The sequence below is a fragment of the Chiroxiphia lanceolata genome, chromosome 2 (genome assembly GCF_009829145.1).
Source record: "Chiroxiphia lanceolata isolate bChiLan1 chromosome 2, bChiLan1.pri, whole genome shotgun sequence".
Taxonomy (NCBI): Eukaryota; Metazoa; Chordata; class Aves; order Passeriformes; family Pipridae; genus Chiroxiphia; species Chiroxiphia lanceolata.
The window spans coordinates 1,584,547-1,603,936 of NC_045638.1; the positions used below are offsets into that span (position 1 = coordinate 1,584,547).

Consider the following 19,390-nt stretch of genomic DNA (forward strand, 5'->3'; position numbering starts at 1 on the left):
AAATTCCCCTCAGTTGTTTGTAAAAGCCCTCGATTTTTGGCATGAATGAGAAGAACTTCTCTGTAACCTGTGTGCGGGTAGCTCCCGATCCTCTCCCTCAGCTCAGGGCAGCCTGGACGTGAACCTGCTCCAGCCTGGAAGGATTTGAGGGGCATCCTCAGCCCCTTGGAATGATCTCTAGCCCCAGGCCAACTAATGTAGGCCTGTGGCTCCCCTGGCCAGAGCTGATTTCATCCAGGAGAGGGCAGGGAAAAGCCCCCGGGGGGCTGTGCAGTGTGGGGGCACTGTGACTCAGCAGCCAACAATCACGGAATCATGGAATGGTTTGGGTGGGAAAGGTCCTTAAAAACCACCCAGGGACACATTCCAGCAGACCAGGTTGCTCAGAGCCTCATCCACCTTGGAGTGTCCCTGTGTGAGGCCTTGAACACCTCCAGGGATGGGGAGTCCACAAGCAAAGCTTCCTTCAAGAGCTTTGCTCCCCAAAAAACTTGGGAAGAACCTTTTGCTCAGGATAAATGTGAGGATGGCAGTGGATAAAAGCTTGAAATAAGAGGATCCCAAAGCCAACAGAGGAGGGACTGTGGGAGATGGTGGGATAACAAAGGAAAAACCTGGGAGAGCTTTGGGCCGAGCAAGGCTTGGAGTCGCCATCAAAGGAGCCAGCACTGTTTGATTCTTGCTGTGCTCAGGGAAACCAGGCTGTGCAAAGGGTTTGCAAACAAACAGGAGCACAGCAAACAAATATCTGGCTCCAACAGCAGCACCTGCTCTCAGCAGAACCCTCTCCAGGCTGTGCCTGCTGTCCTTCCCACCCGGATCTCAAGGGAGGGAAGGTGTCCCATCTTTGCACCACCACGAGTGGGTGAAGCACCACGAGGACAAATCCCTTCTCCAAAGAGCTGCCTACATGTCATTCCCCCCTCATCCACCACCAGAACCTCCCTCAGAGTCTTCTCCCAGTCCATAAACCAGCATTAAACCCCTGAGATGTCCACGAGGGCGACCAAGAAACTCAATCCCTCCGTCCCACAAGTGCCACTGTCCCAGTACATTCCTGCTAGGACTGGCCAAGTGGGAAGGCTGGCTAATAAATCAGGATGTCCAGCAGCTGCCAGGGACAGGAATCCTTTCCTGCAAACCTTCTCCTGCCAGTGTTTAATTCAGGAAGCAGCCAGTCTGAGCATTTCACCTCTCTCCAGCAGCTTGGGTATCACGTAAGGACAGAGGTAGCGGAGAAGGGAGAGGGATTTAGCTCCTAAAGACACAGCAAAACCCTTCATCTCAACCTGGAAAGAAACTGGAACTTCAGCCAAAATCCTGTTCTGCTGTATCTGGGTAAAAGCTGAGTAAATTCCATGAATTTCCTACAGCAGAGGACGGTGCATCCAAAAGCCTTTTGCTCCTTCTCAAAAGCATTAAGAAAACTTTATCTCCCCTCATTAAGCATCAGAGGGCCTTTGTGATTTTAGAGAAAGAACAGAAATACATAAATAAACACAGGGAAAATTGAAATCAGCTGGGGTCTAAGATAATTTTTCAACACAGGCTGTTTTGGGTATGAAATCCAGAAGCTTTGCAAAATTCGCCCCGTGCTACTCACTGGGATGGACTGAAGGAAATCCAGATGACTCAGATTTCTTCCTCTCCTTCAAAAGGATGGTCTGGGCACAAAAAAAATAAATCTTCTGTTTTCTATGGACAGGCACAACTGGCTGGTCAGTCCCCTTGGTAGCCAGTGGGCTATTAATATATCCACTGTGGTCACCCTGTGAATGAGCTGGGAAAGGCAGTTTGGGTCTGGTTTATGAGGTCATAAAGCAAAAGGGTGAACTGGAAAGCACCAAAAAAATCATTGATAACTCTCTGACTTCCTTTACAAACCCCTGCAACTGCCTTGCTTTAAACACATCTCAGGTTTTGTGCAAGAACTGTGATTGAGAACCTGCACTGACAGCACACAAGTGATTTTGGGACTAATTTGTCCTTGTGGATCCTTACACTGGAGCAAGGGGGTTTGTATCACTTTAAACTGTGCTGTAAATTCATTCCTTAGTCACAATGTGGTGTAAATTCCTTCCTTAAATGACTTTTTTAGGAAGAAATCCTTCCCTGGGAGAGTGGGGAGACCTTGGGATAGAATTCCCAGAGAAGCTGTGGCTGCCCCTGGATTCCTGAAAGTGTCCAAGACCAGGTTGGATGAGGCTTGGAGCAAGCTGGGATAGTGGAACTGGGTGATCTTTAAGGTCCCTCCCAACCCAAAACTTTCTGGGATCCCATAAAACAGGATCTGGGATGGCAGAAAAAGGGTTAAAGCTGCTACAGGATAAGAGAAAGAACCCAAAACTAGGCAGTTTCTGGGTCAGCATTTCTCAAACCTACATTGCTGGAGAAAAGTTTGGAGTTTCAAACTGAATTTTATTGCAAATTAATGGTTCCTCAAACAGCTACTGCAATCATTCGACACGAAAATAAATTTGAGTTCATGTATCTGTTCCTGTCACTGTGTCAAAGTTCCAAGAACTGCCACCAGTTAAAATAATTAAAAATAAAAATCAGGGTGAAAATACCTGTTTTCCAGAGGGGTGTGTTTAATTACTCTAGTCCACTCTATATAATTATGTGGAGATATATAATGTCTATAGGGGGATAGGAAAGGCACTTTACAAATGTGATAGGACAAGGGGGAATGGGCTTGTCCAGCCTGGGCCTTGGACACTTCCAGGGATCCAGGGGCAACCTGGGCCAGGGCCTCATCACCCTCACAGGGATGAATTTTTTCCCCAAATCCCACCCAACCCTGCCCTCTGGCAGTTTGAAGCCATTCCCTGTGTCCTGTCACTCCATGCCCTTGTGGGGGTCCCTCTCCAAACAGATTTTGCTGTTTGCACAGTTCTGGGGATCTCCAGTCAGGGTTGAAGGCAGGGGTGCCAAAGCCTTTGCCACAGGCCATTCCCATGGCTTTTCCAGCACTGGGAAGTGCTGGGAATTCATGGGCAATCCCAGTCTTGTGATGACTCCAGGAATTGTGTTCATTCCAGACCAGCAGTTTGGCAAACAGGGGTGACAACACGCTGACAGCTCCCTCTGACAGCTCCCTCCTTTCATCCACAGGGATGCCCCAGCTGCTGACAGCCTGGGAAAACCAGCTCCAAGAAAAACCAGCTCTCTGGGATTGCTGGCTCTGAACAGGGACACATTTCCAATGTCACCTTTTAGTTTGTCAGCTTGAGAGCAAAGCTGGAGGCTGCACTTCCAAAGGGCACCGATCCAAAGGGTGGTGGGGCCAAAAATCCGAAGGGATGAGGGGGCAAAAGTCAGGAAACCAAGTGGGCAGAGATAGAATTCCTGGAAGAACACTCACTGGCAAGTTCTTGCTGCCCAGCCGAGCTCAGGGCTCAGCTCTCCAGCTCTGTGTGCTCAGGGTAGTGGAAGTGAGTCAATTATGGAGTGATAGAGATAATTAAGTGCTTTCCTAGAAGGAAGGAGGAGCTGTCAGCCTCTGGAATTCCATGCATTCTGCCTGCAGGGCAGGAGAGGTGGATGAGATTAGAGAGAAACAAGGTGGACTGATCTTCAAGGGGTTTGTGCCCTTGCCAAAGTTTCTTTTTTTTTTTTTTTTTTTTTTTAAAGTCAGGGGAAGGTGCTGGTAAAAATCCTTGTGATCATCCTGCTCAACCCCTTGTTTTCCTACATTTTGTGGCTTTCCCAGTTGGAAGAACAACGTGTGACTCCTCAAGGCTTGATTCAAACTTAGGAAAGACTTCTGTGAGCCCTGTGGGGTTGGACTTTCTCCCCAGGAGAGCAAGTTGGTAGCCCAGGGATGACTGAGCGTGGAAACTAAACTGAGCTAAGTCTCAGATTCTGGGTGCAAATTAGTCTCCAACTAATTTTAGCTTTGTCTTGTCTAAGCCAGTCTAAACTATGCTCCCTTTATAGTCACTGGAGGTTGGAAAGGCACTGCCAGAGGGTGATTCAAGCTACTTATCTTAGAGACTTATCTTGGGATGGGAACAAACCCTATATGGAGGTGCCTCTCTGCTCCTCTCTCCCCCCATTAACCAGGGAAGAGGGAGAAGACTGATGGGAATTTGGGGAGATGAACCTCATCCCACACATCTGGTTGCTTCACAAGTCTCCTAGAGCAGCCATCCCCTTTCCCAGTACATTTTTTTGGGGGGGAATTCCAAATCTTCTGGCAGGTAGATCCAGAACAAACTTCCTGAGAAGGACTGACATCAATTTGAACACTTATTATCTATTACACCTGCAATTTCTTTGCCAGCAGCTCTAAAGCCCTGACCTGACAGCATTTTAGTGTAATGACCTGGAGATATCTGTTTTCTGACCTTCTTTTTATAGAAAAGCTTCATTATGGTGATTACAGCTCCCAGGAAAACAACAATATCACCTCTCACCAGCAGATAATGTCAGAAATTCCCCTCAAACTTCCAAAGGAATTGCTCAAGGCTTTGGAAGTGAACCCTCCACGAGGGGAACTGCCTGGCTGATGCTTCACACTCTCCTTTGGAAAAGTGTGTCCTGATTATTTTCCCTGCCTGCAAAAGCAGTTGTTGGGTTAAATGTTGAAGAGTGAGATGTCAGCGGGGCTGAGGTGGCTCCCTGGGTCATGCAGTGAGATAAATATCTAATTCAGGGAATATATACATCCATCCCATTTTATCCCTCCTGGAGACAGCTGGGAGTGAAATCACTGGGACACATGGAAGTGAGTCAGAGAGGGGAAGGGGTAACAAGAGACTCCCACGAGTGGGAAGCTCAGTGGATCCAGACATAACTCTGCCAAAGCCATTTACAGTTGCACATAGTTAAGCCATGATTTGCACTTTGATGGGGAGTGAACAAGAAGGGAAAGGGCTGCCTGTAAGACATGACTCATCCTGTTCTTTTTTTTTTTGCTTGAAAAATGAAAGGGGAAAAAAAAAAAAACCCAACCAAACAACAAACCCACCCCGTGGAAGAGTTCTGCTGTTCTGCTGCCTGACATCACCCAGGGCAGGGAGAGAGACAGGAAAATGGGGCCTGTTCAGTTCCAGGGACATGGATCTGCCATCAGCCAGCTTGGAAGTGGAACTGGTGGATGCTGAACTCCAGGAATATCCTATTTATGGGACGTAGATAGACATGGAAATAACACAGGGCCTAATTTGGTGTGCTACCATACCTGAGAAGAAATCAAACCTCCTTTTTTTTTTTTTTTTTTCTGGTTTGACATGTGTGGAAAGAATGTCCTGAAGAGTTCAGGAAATCCTCCCTGGCTTTGCTTTGGACAATGTTGCTGCCCTAAATAATCTGAGTGCCTTGGAAAAGCGATTTTAGAGGGGGGAAAAAAAAAAAAAATCCCAATTTCCTCCTGAAAGCACAGGCAGTGTTTGAGGGAGGAACTGCAAAGCCAGGAGAGATGTCCTGCTCTGGAACTCAGGAGCTGACAAGTTCATCTTGAAGTAGCTGCACTTACTTTAACAATTCTTGAGGGACAGGCTCCTAAATACAGCTGGAATTCAAGAATAAAAGGCTTTGTGGCAGCTTCCTAAACACAGCAAGTCAGAAGCAGAGAATCTCAGAGTAGGTTGGGTTGGAAGGGACCTTAAAGCTCCTGTAGTTCCACCTCTGCCACAGGCAGGGACATTTTCCACTGTCCCAGGTTGTTCAGAGCTCCATCCAACCTGGCTCTGAACACTTCCAGGGATCCAGGGGCAGCCACAGCCTCTGTGGGCAAGTCTCTCTCTGAGCAAAGTCCAGCTCATCCTTCTGCCACTCCCTGCTTGGAGTTTTCTGAACTTTCGGGGCTTTCTGCCAGGTCCTGGCAGGTCACTGGGCACAGCTCCCTGCTGCTCCACCACCGTGCAGGAGCTGGTGACCCACCATGGGATTGGGGCATCCCACGGAGCATCCCACAGTGCCTGGGGGTTTGGACACTCCCCCAAAGCCCTGTGGTCAACCCTCTTGCTGCTCACCAGAGGGCAGGAGGTGACCACAGTGGTCAACCCCGCTTGGGTTTTTACTTGCACCCCCTGCACTTTTGCCTCCTGCTCACGAAAATTCATTGAGGCTGCAGGGGTGATCCAGGTCGTTGGCTCAATCCTCCTTCACAGCAGCAGCCATGGGGTGTCCTGGGAACTCATTCTTTTCCTTGCTTTCCCCCCAAAAAACCTGCAGTGAAAGCTGCCAGAAAGCCCCTGGGCTGAACGAGGTGCCACCACGTGATGCCCCAAACTTAAAGGGTGACCCTCCATACCCTGGGCCCTACAATAAATGGGATTTTCAGCCTCAGTTGAGAGAGTTGGGTGGAAACAGAGCAGTTGTGGTTTATCTCCAGTCATTTTCCACCCCCCTCCCAGCCTTCAGTGGTGGCCTTTTCCTCCTGCAAGGTTTTGTGCTGTCAGACCCCACGGTAACGGGATCTCTTTAGCAGGGCTGAGTTCAGCTGGGATCCAAAATGAATTCCATGACAGGTCCACGTCCATGTGTATAGTGTGTTCTTCTCTAGCTGTGCTCTCCCTTGCCAAAAAGCAGTGCTCTGTGTTCAGGGGAGTGAAATGAGACCCCTCACAGCAGGGTTGGGATTTCTGTTTCCAGGCACAAAACCAAGGAAAAGCCACAGTCGACACTGGATACTCCAACATCTCCCTGAGAGAGGTGGGGAAAATCAGAGCAGAGCTGCTGGATAATCCCTGGGGGCCAAAAGGGAGGAGGGTGTGGGAGGTGGTGGTGGAAGGGCAGGAAGGTCTGGAGCCATCCTTGCTCAGGAATCAGCTCCAGGACTTAAAGATTCCCTTCCCAGAGCAGGAGGCAGCACAGAGGACAATCCTTTGGGTGCTGCTTTGGAGCATCCTCAACAGACTTAATTCTTGCCACGACCTTCAGGAGATTTAATGGGACATGAAATCAGAACGAGGGGATGGGGTAATTAAATATTCCACCCCCCCTTGGAGTTTAATTATGATGACCAGCAAAGAACCACAGCCAAGGACAAGGCCCAAATCTGCTCCAGAAGACACAAAGAAGCCAGAAGTGTAGGATAGTTCCTCTAGATTTGGGTGTGGGCTTTTTTTTTTTAAATTAAAGATGGAGCCTCTGGGCTCATTCTGCGAATTTTTTCGTCTTCTTATCTGAAATATTTTCCATCAGCTGCTTTGGAAGCTCCCCTGTTCCCATGAATGTCTGTGGTGTTGGCACAGGTTGCACCGAGGAGGCAACGATGGCACCAGGAGCTTTAATATAAAGCAGCATTTTTGTGGCTCTGGGAATTCATTGCCTGTGAGGGGTGACTCACCAAGGGCTACAGGGGCTGAGAAAAGAGGAAAAGAGAGAAAGCAGAGGATTCTCCCACTTGCCATTCCCTAAAAATCATCTCCTTGGGGCAGTGGGCACGGCCCCAAGGCTGCCAGAGCTCCAGGAGGGTTTGGACAACGCTCTCAGGGACAGGGGGGCATTGTTGGGGTGTCCTGGGCAGGGCCAGGAGTTGGACTGGATGATCCCTTCCAACTACAGGATATTCCATGATTCTATGGCCATTCCTAAACCATCTGGATTTGGGTGCTTTGCACCAGTCACACCGAAGCTGTGACACCTCCTCGACTTCCCACGGAATCCCAGGATGGTTTGGGTTGGAAACAATATTAAAAATACACTAAAAATACATTAAAAATACATTAAAGCTCCCCCAGTTCCACCCCCTTCCACCTTCCACCAGCCCAGGTTGCTCAGAGCTCCATCCAACCTGACCTTGGAGAATTCCAGAGATGGGATAGGGATGTTCCTCTTTGTCCAGCTCTCTATTTATTTGGGAATTTGTCTGGGGGACAGACAGGGAGCAACCACCCCTCTGCCTGTTGTTGGGAAGCCTCCAGGAGAGTGAGCCAGAATAACAACCAGGGCTGGTTTATTTGCTTGAATTCCTCCTTGCACAAGAAAAAGTGGGAATTCTCCTGTGTCTCATCCCACCACCCCCTCAGGGAACAACATCTTTGCAGGTTTGGGGTGAATTCTCTGCTCTTGGACTTCCCTGGATGCAAATCCACCGTTATCATCCCATTCCTGCCCATCCCCAGAGCTTTTCCTACATCCTCTCCCTGGGAAGACACAAGATCAGGACCTGTCCCTTTGAAGTCACTCTCAGGACATTACAAACGTCCCTGGAAATCTGCCCCAAGCTCTAGTTTATTTTGAAAGGTTGTACTTTTTTTTTGTCTGCAGTCCTGGAAACACCATTAGGGGTCTGTGTGACTCAATTTATGGCTCAGGAAACTGCTCGTTCTGTCTTTCAAAGCACCACCTTTTTAGGTCCAGACTTCAGTCAAATTGAAGTCAGATCAAACTGATTCTTTCCCCCCTCCTCTCTGAGTAATTTAATTAATCTGCAAATTAAAAAAAAAAAAAAAAAAGGATGAAAATAAAATAAATCCTCACATTTTAAAAATAAATACCCACTGGACATTGGTCCCTCTCTATCCCCTTCACCCACATTTTTATTTCACTGGTTGAGCACAACTCTGAACTTTCATCCTTCTGTTCCTGCCCAGGACAATTTCCACAAGTTCAAGAGGCAGAATATTCCTCTCGAGCTGGAGATATCCAGAGTTAAAACCCTGATTTTCCTGCCTGTTCCAGCTTTAGCTTTGCACTGAGGCTCTCACCAGCTACCAGGATAAACTCTTTTCTCTTGGCACAAGGGACAGTTTCTCGTGCTCCGTGTCCTCCTCAATCCACTTCCATGTTCTTATAAAAAAAAACAACAAAAAAAAAAAACACCCTCAAAGAAAGGAAAAACCCCAAATCCTGTTTGTTCACCCTCTATCCCCTGTCCCAGTTTTTCATTTTTCTTCTTTTTTCTTGTTCTGTTTCTTGTTCTTTTTTCTTTCTTTTCTTTTCTTCATTTTTCGTCCTTTTTCCTTTCCCTTTTCTTTTCCCTTAGTTTTTTTTTTTCTTTTTTTTTTTTTTTTTTTTTTTTTTTTTTTTTTTTTTTTTTTTTTTTTTTTTTTTTTTTTTCTTTTTTTTTCCTTTTTTTTTTTTTTTTTTTTTTTCCTTTTTCTTTTCCTTTTTTTTTTTTTTTTTCTTCTTTTTTTTTTTCCCTTTTTCCTTTTTCCATTTTCTTTTTTTTTTCCCTTTTTTTCTTTTTTTCTTTTTCTTTTTCTTTTTCCCTTTTCTTTTTCTTTTTATTTCTCTTTTCTTTTTTTCTTTTTTTTTGTTTTTCTTTTCTTTTCTTTTCTTTTTCCTTTTCTTTCCTTTTTCTTCTTTTTCCTTTCTTCTTCCTTTCTTTTCTTTCCTTTTCTTTTTTGCTTTCCTTTTTCTTTTTCTTTTTCCTTTTTCTTTCTTTTTCTTTTTCTCTTTTTCGTTTTTCTTTTTCTTTTTCCTGTTCTTTTTTCCTTTTCTTTTCCTTTTCTTTTCCTTTTTCTTTTGTTCCTTTTCTCTTTCTTTTCTTTTCCTTTTTCTTTCTCTTGCTCTGATTCATGTTCCTTTGCCTTCTTCCTTTTTCCTTTTCCTTTTCCTTCCTTTTCCTTTTCCTTTTCCTTTCCTCTTTCCTTTCTCTTTACTCTGTTTCTTTCTCTTGTTCTTTCTCTTTCTCTGGTTCTATTCTTTCTCTTGTTCTTTCTATTCTTTCTTCTCTTCTTCTTTTTCTCCTTCTTTTTCTTTTTCTCCTTCTTTTTCTTTTTCTTTTTTCTTTTCCTTTTTCTTTCAGAAAAATCTCCCAAGTTTAAAAACGAAAGAAGAAAAACCCTTTCCTTCCCTTCCCAGAACCTAAAATATTCTAGAAACCTTTACATATGACCCAAACTAATTTTTTTTTTTTATTTCCTGAGCAGAATGCAGAGTTCAGGGCAGGGATCACCTGATGCTCTTGGGAGGACAGGGGCACGCTGTGAGTGAAACGGGGAGGAACGAGAAGCCTCTTCCCAGTAGAAAGGGAATTAAAACCAGGAGGTCAATGCACACCGTGCTCTGAACTTGCTTCCCTTTGCCTGACTAAAGGAAAAGAAGCTGTTGGAAGGAGAGGGAACAAACCTGTGGTGGGGAAAGCCCTGGCTTTGCTCCACGTTTTCTTAGGATGCTGTCGGAGAGGGCGACAGAGGGGTTTGGCTTTTGCTGCCTCTCCAACACCCAGGAGCAGCCTGGGAATGATCCTCACACCCAAGTAATGCACCTGTGTGGGGAAAGCTGTCCCACTTTCCATCCCCCCTCGGGGGTGGTGCTGATCCCAACCCTGCCAGCTCCTCTGGCTGCTTCCCTCTGCTCCAACAACACGTCTGGAAGAGGCATTATGGGATGAAACCGAGGGGAAAGAAATTCAGCTGAATAAGTGGAAAATGTTGTTACCATGTCATCTATTTAGGCTGGAAACCACAGAATCATGGAATATCCTGAGCTGGAGGGACCCCTAAGGATCATCCATTGCAAGCCCTGGCCCTGCCCAGGACACCCCAACACTCCCCCCTGTCCCTCAGAGCGTTGTCCAAACCCTCCTGGAGCTCTGGCAGCCTTGGGGCCGTGCCCACTGCCCTGGGGAGCCTGGGCAGTGCCCACCACCCTCTGGGGGAAGAACCTTGTGCTGAGATCCACCCTGAGCCTGCCCTGTCCCAGCTCCAGCCCTTCCCTGGGTCCTGTCCCTGGTCACCACAGAGGTCGGAGCTGCCCCTTGGGAGGAGCTGCAGCCCCCACTGAGCTCTGCCCTGGGGCTCCTCTGCTCCAGCTGCACCAGCCAAGTGCCCTCAGCTGCTCCTCCAGACCCTTCCCCATCCCTGTGTCCCTCCTCCAACAGCTTTAGATCTTTCTTATGTCGTAGTGCCCAAAACACCCCCAGGACTCAAGGTGAGGCCACCGCAGCACGGAGCAGAGCGGGACAATCCCCTCCCTCTCCTGGCAGCTGATGCTGTTCCTGCTGCCCCCCAGGACACAGTCTACCTGTCTCCCAAGAGAAATGGTAGGAAGCATCATATAAAACTCCAGAGGACGCAGCAAGAAGGCAGAGCAGGAAACTCTCCTGCCTTGGCAGCAGGGGAGGTTGGATCACTGCTCGTGACACCAGTGCTGGCTTTCCAAGTGGCTGTGAAAACATGACGAGGCCAAGAGGAAAACATCCACTCTGGGCCTTTTAAAAACAGAGCAACTGAAGCTTCTTGATAATTACCAATGGTTTTTTTTTTTTTAATTTTTATTTTTATTTCTGGCTAACCTTGCATGTGCAGGCTGCTGCCTCCAGCTCAGCTGCCTGCAGCTGGAAAAACCGACCAGAAACACGAGTGTGAAACCCTGAGCTGAACATTTCATTCCTGACGGGGCAGGAGTCATCCAGCCATTGAGTCAGGCTTTGGAAAAAAACTGTTTTCCAGGTTTTGTGCATGAGTCTGCAGTCCTGGCCCCCACAGGACACATCCTGTGCCACCCTGTGCCACTGCTGCTCTGCCAACAGCACCGGGAGCCTGGTGATGCTTCGTGCCACTGGAAAGGTTGGGATCCAGTTAAAAGTTTCATTCAAGGCCAAGATTTATATTTGTTTTTTTAGTTGGTGGAAAGAAATGGAACAGGTTGCCCAGGGAGGTTGTGGACTCCCCATCCCTAAAAGTGTCCAAGTCCCTGTTGGATGGGGCTTGGAACAACCTGGGCTGGTGGGAGGTGTCCCTGCCCATGGCAGGGGTGGGACTGGATGAGTTTTGAGGTCCCTTCAAACCCAAACCACTCTGTGATTCTCTGATTTTATGACAGATTCTTAAGCTCTCACCTCCAAAGCATTCTGGTGAAAAGGAGGGACTCTCCTTGCACAGAAAGAAGTGGATTGTTGGCTCTTTCTCACCCTCTACCAGCATCCACCTCCACCACATCCCCCCTACAGCTCCTTGCTCCTGCCACACCTTGGCAGGTCCAGCAGTGCCTCTCAATCCCTGCTCCTCCTGGACTCCAGCTTTTCCTAAACATCCCCTTGGAGACCCAGCAGAGCCTCCCTCCTATCCCAGGAGTTGTTCTTGACAGAGTAATAACATAATTGTGTGCTCCAAGCAACACATGCTGTTAAACAAATGAACAGGTTCTGGTGATTAGGGCACCTTAATTAATGGTTTGGAACAGGACAGGCTTAGAGGGAAAGATGAAATTTCACTGTTATAGGACATCAAACAGACAAGTAGGGAAAAAAACCCTCCATGCCCTGATGGTAATGGAGAGGCAGATGCCAAATTTCCAAGGCAAAGCTGGTCCTGTGTGCATTGAACAACAGGCAATTAATGGTGGTTTTACTGTTCACCCTAAAGAACGTAGGAGAGACTTAAATGGCAACTTGATCCATGGCAGGGAAAACAGCACAGCATCCTTAACCCCATCCCGCTTAGGCTGGACCTCATCCCAGTCTGCAGCTCCTCCCGAGGGGCAGCTCTGACCTCTGGGACAGGACCCAGGGAAGGGCTGGAGCTGGGACAGGGCAGGCTCAGGGTGGATCTCAGCACAAGGTTCTTCCCCCAGAGGGTGGTGGGCACTGCCCAGGCTCCCCAGGGCAGTGGGCACGGCCCCAAGGCTGCCAGAGCTCCAGGAGGGTTTGGACAAGGCTCTGAGGGACAGGGGGGAGTGTTGGGGTGTCCTGGGCAGGGCCAGGGCTTGGACTGGGTGATCCTGGGGGATCCCTCTCAGCTCAGGATATTCTGTAATTCTGTGACAAGGGCCCAATTTATTTCCATAAGGAAGTTTGGTGTGGAAAGTCAAAGCTGTTCCACCTCCCTGTGTGTGCAGTCATTTGGTGCAGACCCTTTTGGACCAGTCAGGAAGTCCAGGGAGGGACACTGGGGGGTAACATCTGCACATCCCTGCCCGAAAAACTGCTGCCCCCAGCAGGACTCGACCCTGTGCAAGGGATCAACACACCCTGGGCAGGCCAGGAGAAACCCTGGGACCATTTGTACCTGAAGAGCCTGAAGAAAATGGCAAGAAAGATGGAGAGAGACTATTTCCAAGGGATGGAGGGACAGGACAAGGGGGAATGGCTTCAACCTGACAGAGAGTAGGGTTAGATGGGATATTGGGAAGGAATTCCTGGCTGGGAGGGTGGGGAGGGGCTGGGATAGAATTCCCAGAGAAGCTGTGGTTGCCTCTGGACCCCTAGAAGTGTCCAAGGCCAGGCTGGATGATCTTGGAGCAACCTGGGCTGGTGGAAGGTGTCCCTGCCCATGGCAGGGGGTTGAGATGATCTTTAAGTTCCCTTCCAACCCAAACCATTCCACAATTCCATGATTTTCCAGACAGACCCTTCCACCTCTTCTCCCACACCAACCAGGGGCTGTTTCCCCACAGCCTGTGCACAAACCCATCCTTTGGCCTCAAGGGTTGGGAAGTTCTTTTCCATATCTGGTCTTCCATCCCTGCAGGAAAACCAAGGTATGGAAGACACGAATATTCCCCTTTAACCACTGGCCTGTGAGATAAATGTAAAGTGTGTTTACCACGAGGCTTTACAACAAATCAAAGATTTCAAGGAGCAGATTTCTCAGCCAAGTGGTTTTGGTCCTCACTGTGCTGACCTTGGGAGTCCAGGTGGATTTTTATTCCCAAGCTAGGAGCACAAATGGAATTTCTCTCATTACACAACATAAAACCCCATTAGATACCCATGTTTCCAAAAAGGACACATCCATCCCAGCCTTCTTCAGCTTATTGGAGGAATAAAAGCATTAAAGAAAATCATGAAGAAGTGACAAAGCTGATATAATATATATTATTATATATTATAATATATATAATAATAATATATATATTATAATAATATATATTATTATATATTCCATGTAATCTACCCATGTAAATCTTGAGCACCACCAATTGGGGGGGGGGTCTATATTTTCCACAAAATGCATAATTTAAGTTAAAATCTGTTCAAAATTTCAACATTTTTGAGACTTAATAAATTCCTTTTTTTTTAAATTGGAAAAATTCCTTTCTTTTTTTTTTTTATTGGAAAAATCCATTTTTCTCATTACACTACATAAAACCCCATTAGATATCCATGTCTCCAAAGAGGACACATCCATCCCAGCCTTCTTCAGTTTATTTGAGGAATAAAAGCTTAAAGAAAATCATGGAGGACTGATAGAGCTGATAAAATATATATTATTATAAATTACAATATATATATTATGATATATATTATAATAATATGTATATATTATAATAATGTATATTATTATATATTCCATGTAATCTACCCATGTAAATCTTGAGCACCACCTATTGAGGAGGGAAATCTATATTTTCCACAAAATGCATAATTTAAGATAAAATCTTCTTGAAATTTCAACATTTTTGTGACTTAATAAATTCCTTTTATTTTTTTTCCCATTGGAAAAATTCCTTTCTTTCATTACACTACATAAAACCCCATTAGATATCCATGTTTCCAAAGAGGACACATCCATCCGAGCTTTCTTCAGTTTATTGGAGGGATAAAACCATCAAAGAAAATCATGGAGGACTGATAGAGCTGATAGAATATATATTATTATATATATATTATAATTTATATAATAATAAATATTATTATATTATTATATATATAATAATTATATGTATTATAATAATATATATTATTATCATCTATTCCATGTAATCAACCCATGTAAACCCTGAGCACCACCTATTGGGGAGGAGGGGTCTATATTTTCCACAAAATGCATAATTTAAGTTAAAATCTGTCTGAAATTTCAACATTTTTGTGACTTTATGGTGGAAAAAGCCCTTCTCCATATCAGGGGAACAACATAACCCCTGCCATGCTCCTTAAATTTTTTCCTTGAGGACCTGCAGGTTCCCTTTCCCAGGGAGGAGATTTGGGACCAGCTGGATTTTGGACTGCACCTGTCATGGTTGTGCTTCCATGTCAAGAGGATCTGGATTTTTGGGATCAGAGGCTGCACAAAACCCTGTTGGAATCCGGAGCAGGCAAAGCCACACTTGTTCCAAGCTGGGATCTGACAGGACTTTTCCCCTAAAACCATCTCCTGGTTTTCCTTCCCCGGGTGTTGGGTGGGCTGTTGGTGCTGTGGGATCCTCCTGGAGCAGAGACTCTCCTGGAGTTGGATCCAAGAAGGATGTGGAGCAATTTTGGCTCCTAAACTCCATTAAAAGTGAGGGGAAAATGGGCTTCTAACTCCCTTGGGAATATCTGGGAATGTGAAATCCTGCCCCTAAGTTGGCCAAAAGTTGTTTATTTATCACTTCAGGGTGATAAATTCACTTCACAACCTTCCACCACAGTCAGGTGAGGCCTCGTTCCTGGAGTCCCAGGATGGATTGGGTTGGGAGGGAATTTAAGGATCATCTCATTCCAACCCCCTGCCATGGGTAGGGACACCTTCCACCAGCCCAGGTTGCTCCAAGTTTATCCAACCTGGCCTTGGACACTTCCAGGGATCCAGGGGCAGCCACAGCTCCTCTGGAAATTCTATCCCAGCCCCTCCCCACCCTCCCAGCCAGGAATTCCTTCCCAATATCCCATCTAATCTGTCAGTTTAAAGCCATTCCCCCTTGTCCTGTCCTTTCAGGCCTTTGGAAATAGTGTCTCTCCATCTTTTTTGGCTCCCTTCAGGTCCTGGAATTAGGATTGATACACAGGGAACAAATCCTACCCAAAATTCAGGCCCCACTGGTCACACCAACCATCAAGATTTATTAAATCAAAATATTTTTCTCACCTTCTAAACCAGCTCTTCCTCTTCAGCCCTCAGAGCTTCCACCCCTCGCCCCAGCTTTTAAATCAACCCCCTTGAAAAGCCACAGAAACGATCCCATGGTCCCATTTTTCCTGAGGAAACCTAAGGATCTTCAGGAACAGCTGGGCTCTAACACGAATCCCACACTCCCTTTTGTGTGTCCTCCCAGTAAAAGTGGGTTATTGGGTGTCCTTCAGCAGGTGCTGCTGGATTAAAGGGGCTGGGCACAAACCCTGAATTGGGGCTCTTATTGCAATGTTTAACTAAACATCATTGACTCTGCAACCCCCTCCTTATTTCCTAGCAGACATTTGGGATTTTTTTTTAATTATTTTTTATTTTTATTTTTTTTTATTTTTATTTTTTATTTTTATTTTTTTTAATTTTTTTGTTGTTTGTTTGGTTTTGTTGATTTTTGTTTGGTTTTGGTTTTGGTTTTGTTTGGGTTTTTTATTTGCTTTGGTGGTTTTTTTTTTTTTTGTGAGTACATCTTTTATTTAAAAAATATATCAAAGCTTTGTTAAAAATACACAGAATTCCAGTATCTTCCAGAATCTGAAAGGAGCTGACAAGAAAGAGGGAGAGAGAATTATCACAAGGGCCTGGAGGGACAGGACAAGGGGGAATGGATTCAAACTGACAGGGAGTAGGGAGAGATGGGATATTGGGAAGGAATTCCTGGCTGGGAGAGTGGGGAGGGGCTGGGATGGAATTCCCAGAGAAGCTGTGGCTGCCCCTGGATCCCTGGAAGTGTCCAAGGCCAGGTTGGATAAACTTGGAGCAACCTGGAATAGTAGAAGGTGTCCCTGCCCATGGCAGGGGTGGCACTGGATGATCTTTAATGTCCCTTCCAACCCCAAACCATCCTCTAATTCCACGATAATGCCAATTTTTGTTCTGCCTAAGAAGCTGTGGCATCAGAGAGGCAGAATAATAGAAAACATCCTCCTGATAGAATAAACCTGCAAACCCCACAGCTGGGTCTTGGGTTTTTAATTTTTAAAGCTCACCAAGTCATGAATTCACAGAAAAGACCAAACTTTCTTTGAGGAAACTTGGGGGAGACCCTTTTCCTTTCTCTGCTCCAAATTCAGAATCTGAAGAGCTGGGGAGGCAGGAGCAGTTCCTGAGGAGAAGAGTCCTGTCAGATATTCCTACACTAGGATCCTCAGAGCTATTTGTTGTTCTTATGGCAAACTTACTGTTTGCACCAGGGAAGAAATTATTTCATCCAGATGAGAAAAGATGGATAATTCAGCAGAGGGGGAAAACTCTTCACAGAGCTCAGAGATATTTTTTATTTGTTTGCTTTTTAACTGGGAGCAAAAATATTTAGTTTTACTGCCTGTCTTCACATATTTATGCCTTTTTTCTGTCTGCAAACACTTGACTCTCCTCTGTGTCACAGAATCACGGGTTCATCAGGGTTGGGAGAGACCTCCAGGATCATCCAGTGCCACCACAGCACCACCAGGATCACCCCCAATCCATGTCCCCAGGGGCCACATCCAGACACCTCTGGGACACTCCCAGACACAGGCGCTCCACCGCCTCCCTGGGACACTTATTCCAAGGCCTGACCACTCCTGCAGGGAATTTTATTTTTTCTAATAATTAATCTGAACCTGCCCTGGTGCAATTTGAAGCCGTTTCCTAATGGACTCAGTAGCAGCTTTACCAGAGGCTGATTCCTGGTAATTCTACAAATTCAGGCACTTCCATTTCAGGATCTTTTTAAAACCCATCCTCTACTAAAAAAGCTCTGGAATACCCAGAGAATCCCAGAATAGTTTGGGCTGGAAGGGACCTTAAAAATCATCTCATTCCACCCCTGCCATGGGCAGGGACACCTTCCACTAATCCAGGTTGCTCCAAGCCCTGTCCAAGCTGGACACTTCCCTCTGGATTGGCTCTGTCAGGTTGATCATTAACACAAACCGTCTTCTCCATGGATTTCTGTGGAGAAAACAAAATATTCTGGGGCACCACCACGGTTTAATAGTGACATTTATCCTTCAGCCAGTCCCGGAAAGGAAACGGGCCCATTTTTGACTGCTAAGAAATAAAGGCTTTTGTGATTCTCTGAGTGGAAAAACCCTTATCTGGGGAGAGCCGTTTGTGTTGCAAATTAGAGGGTGGAGAATAGACAGTGAACCACCACAAAGGCTGTTTTATCACCTGATAGAAGGTCGAGGTTCACACTGAGCAGCTCCTCTGATGAGAGTCAGAAATGGGGAACATGAGCTGCAAGTTTTTCCCCCCAGTTTAAGGTGGGAGCTCTGAGCTGAAATCCTGCAGCTGGACCCTGCCCTTGGAGTGTGAGAGTTTGTGCTGAAGCAGCAGAGGCAGAGGGTGGTGAAAAGCCTCCTCAGGAAACTGGGGATCAGGAAATCATGGAATGATTTAGGCTGGGAGGGACCTCAGAGATCTTCTCATTCCAACCCCTCTGCCACGGACAGAGAACCTTCCACTGCACCACGTCCTCCAAGCCCTGTCCAACCTGGCCTTGAACACTTCAAGAAGAAAAGTAAAGACATAATTTTTAGGGAAAAGGCTAAAAAAAATTAAATAACCCCCCCCAAAATGCTCCATCCAGGGAAGGCCCATCCACAGGTGTAGATCCAACATTTTCCCCCACAGAATCAGTTTTCTAATCCAGGCTCCTGCCCTGGCATAGCTGCTGATTTTGGGAGGGGAGAGGTGCCACAACTGCACTTCTTGGCTCTTCTGACAAACATAAAAATGATAAAATAAATGGGAATTGAAGAAGACTAAAAAAAAAATTAAATAACCCCCCCCCCAAACACTCCATCCAGGAAAGGCCCATCCACAGGTGCAGATCCAACATTTTCCCCCACAGAATCAGTTTTCTAATCCAGGCTCCTGCCCTGGCACTGCTGCTGATTTTGGGAGGGGAGAGGTGGCACAACTGCACTTCTCAACTCTTCTGCCAAATATAAAAGCGATAAAATAAATGGGAATTGAAAAAAACAGGTCAGCTGGGCCTGTCTGTGGCCCCCCTTTCCCTCCAGCCTTCCTATCACCCCCAGCCAAGGGATGGTTGTGGTGGAATCAGTGGTGAACGTGGCTTTGTCCTTCCCACAAGAGAAAACCTGGGGCTTCTTCAGCTTCGGGGCAAAGGCACCACGTTCACCCCTGTGGGAAGGATGAAACCAGAGGGATGAAATCAGAGAAAATCAGGGCCCCAGGAAGGCAGAGCTGCTGCCTGGGGGGGGTTTCTCAGGAGCAGCCTGGACAGAAGGGAAAGGGTGAATTGGAGCAAAGTGATGTTTGCAACAGATAGAGAGTCATGGAATACTCTGAGTGGGAGGGACCCCCAAGGATCATCCAGTCCAAGCCCTGGCCCTGCCCAGGACACCCCAACACTCCCCCCTGACCCTCAGAGCGTTGTCCAAACCCTCCTGGAGCTCTGGCAGCCTTGGGGCTGTGCCCACTGCCCTGGGGAGCCTGGGCAGTGCCCACCACCCTCTGGGGGAAGAACCTTGTACTGAGATCCACCCTGAGCCTGCCCTGTCCCAGCTCCAACCCTTCCCTGGGTCCTGTCCCTGGTCACCACAGAGAAAGGATCAGTGTCTGACCCTCCTCTGCCCCTTGTGAGGGGCTATAAGGTCTCCATTCAAGTGTCCAAGGCCAGGTTGGACAGGGATTGGAGCAACCTGGGC

At 46.7% G+C, this 19,390-nt stretch overlaps 1 protein-coding gene across 1 annotated transcript in view; it reads right to left on the bottom strand.

The window, feature by feature from the left end:
* RUNX1 (RUNX family transcription factor 1) overlaps nucleotides 1-19,390 on the bottom strand; it is a 188,583-nt gene that overhangs the window by 146,217 nt on the left and 22,976 nt on the right. The window lies entirely within an intron of this gene.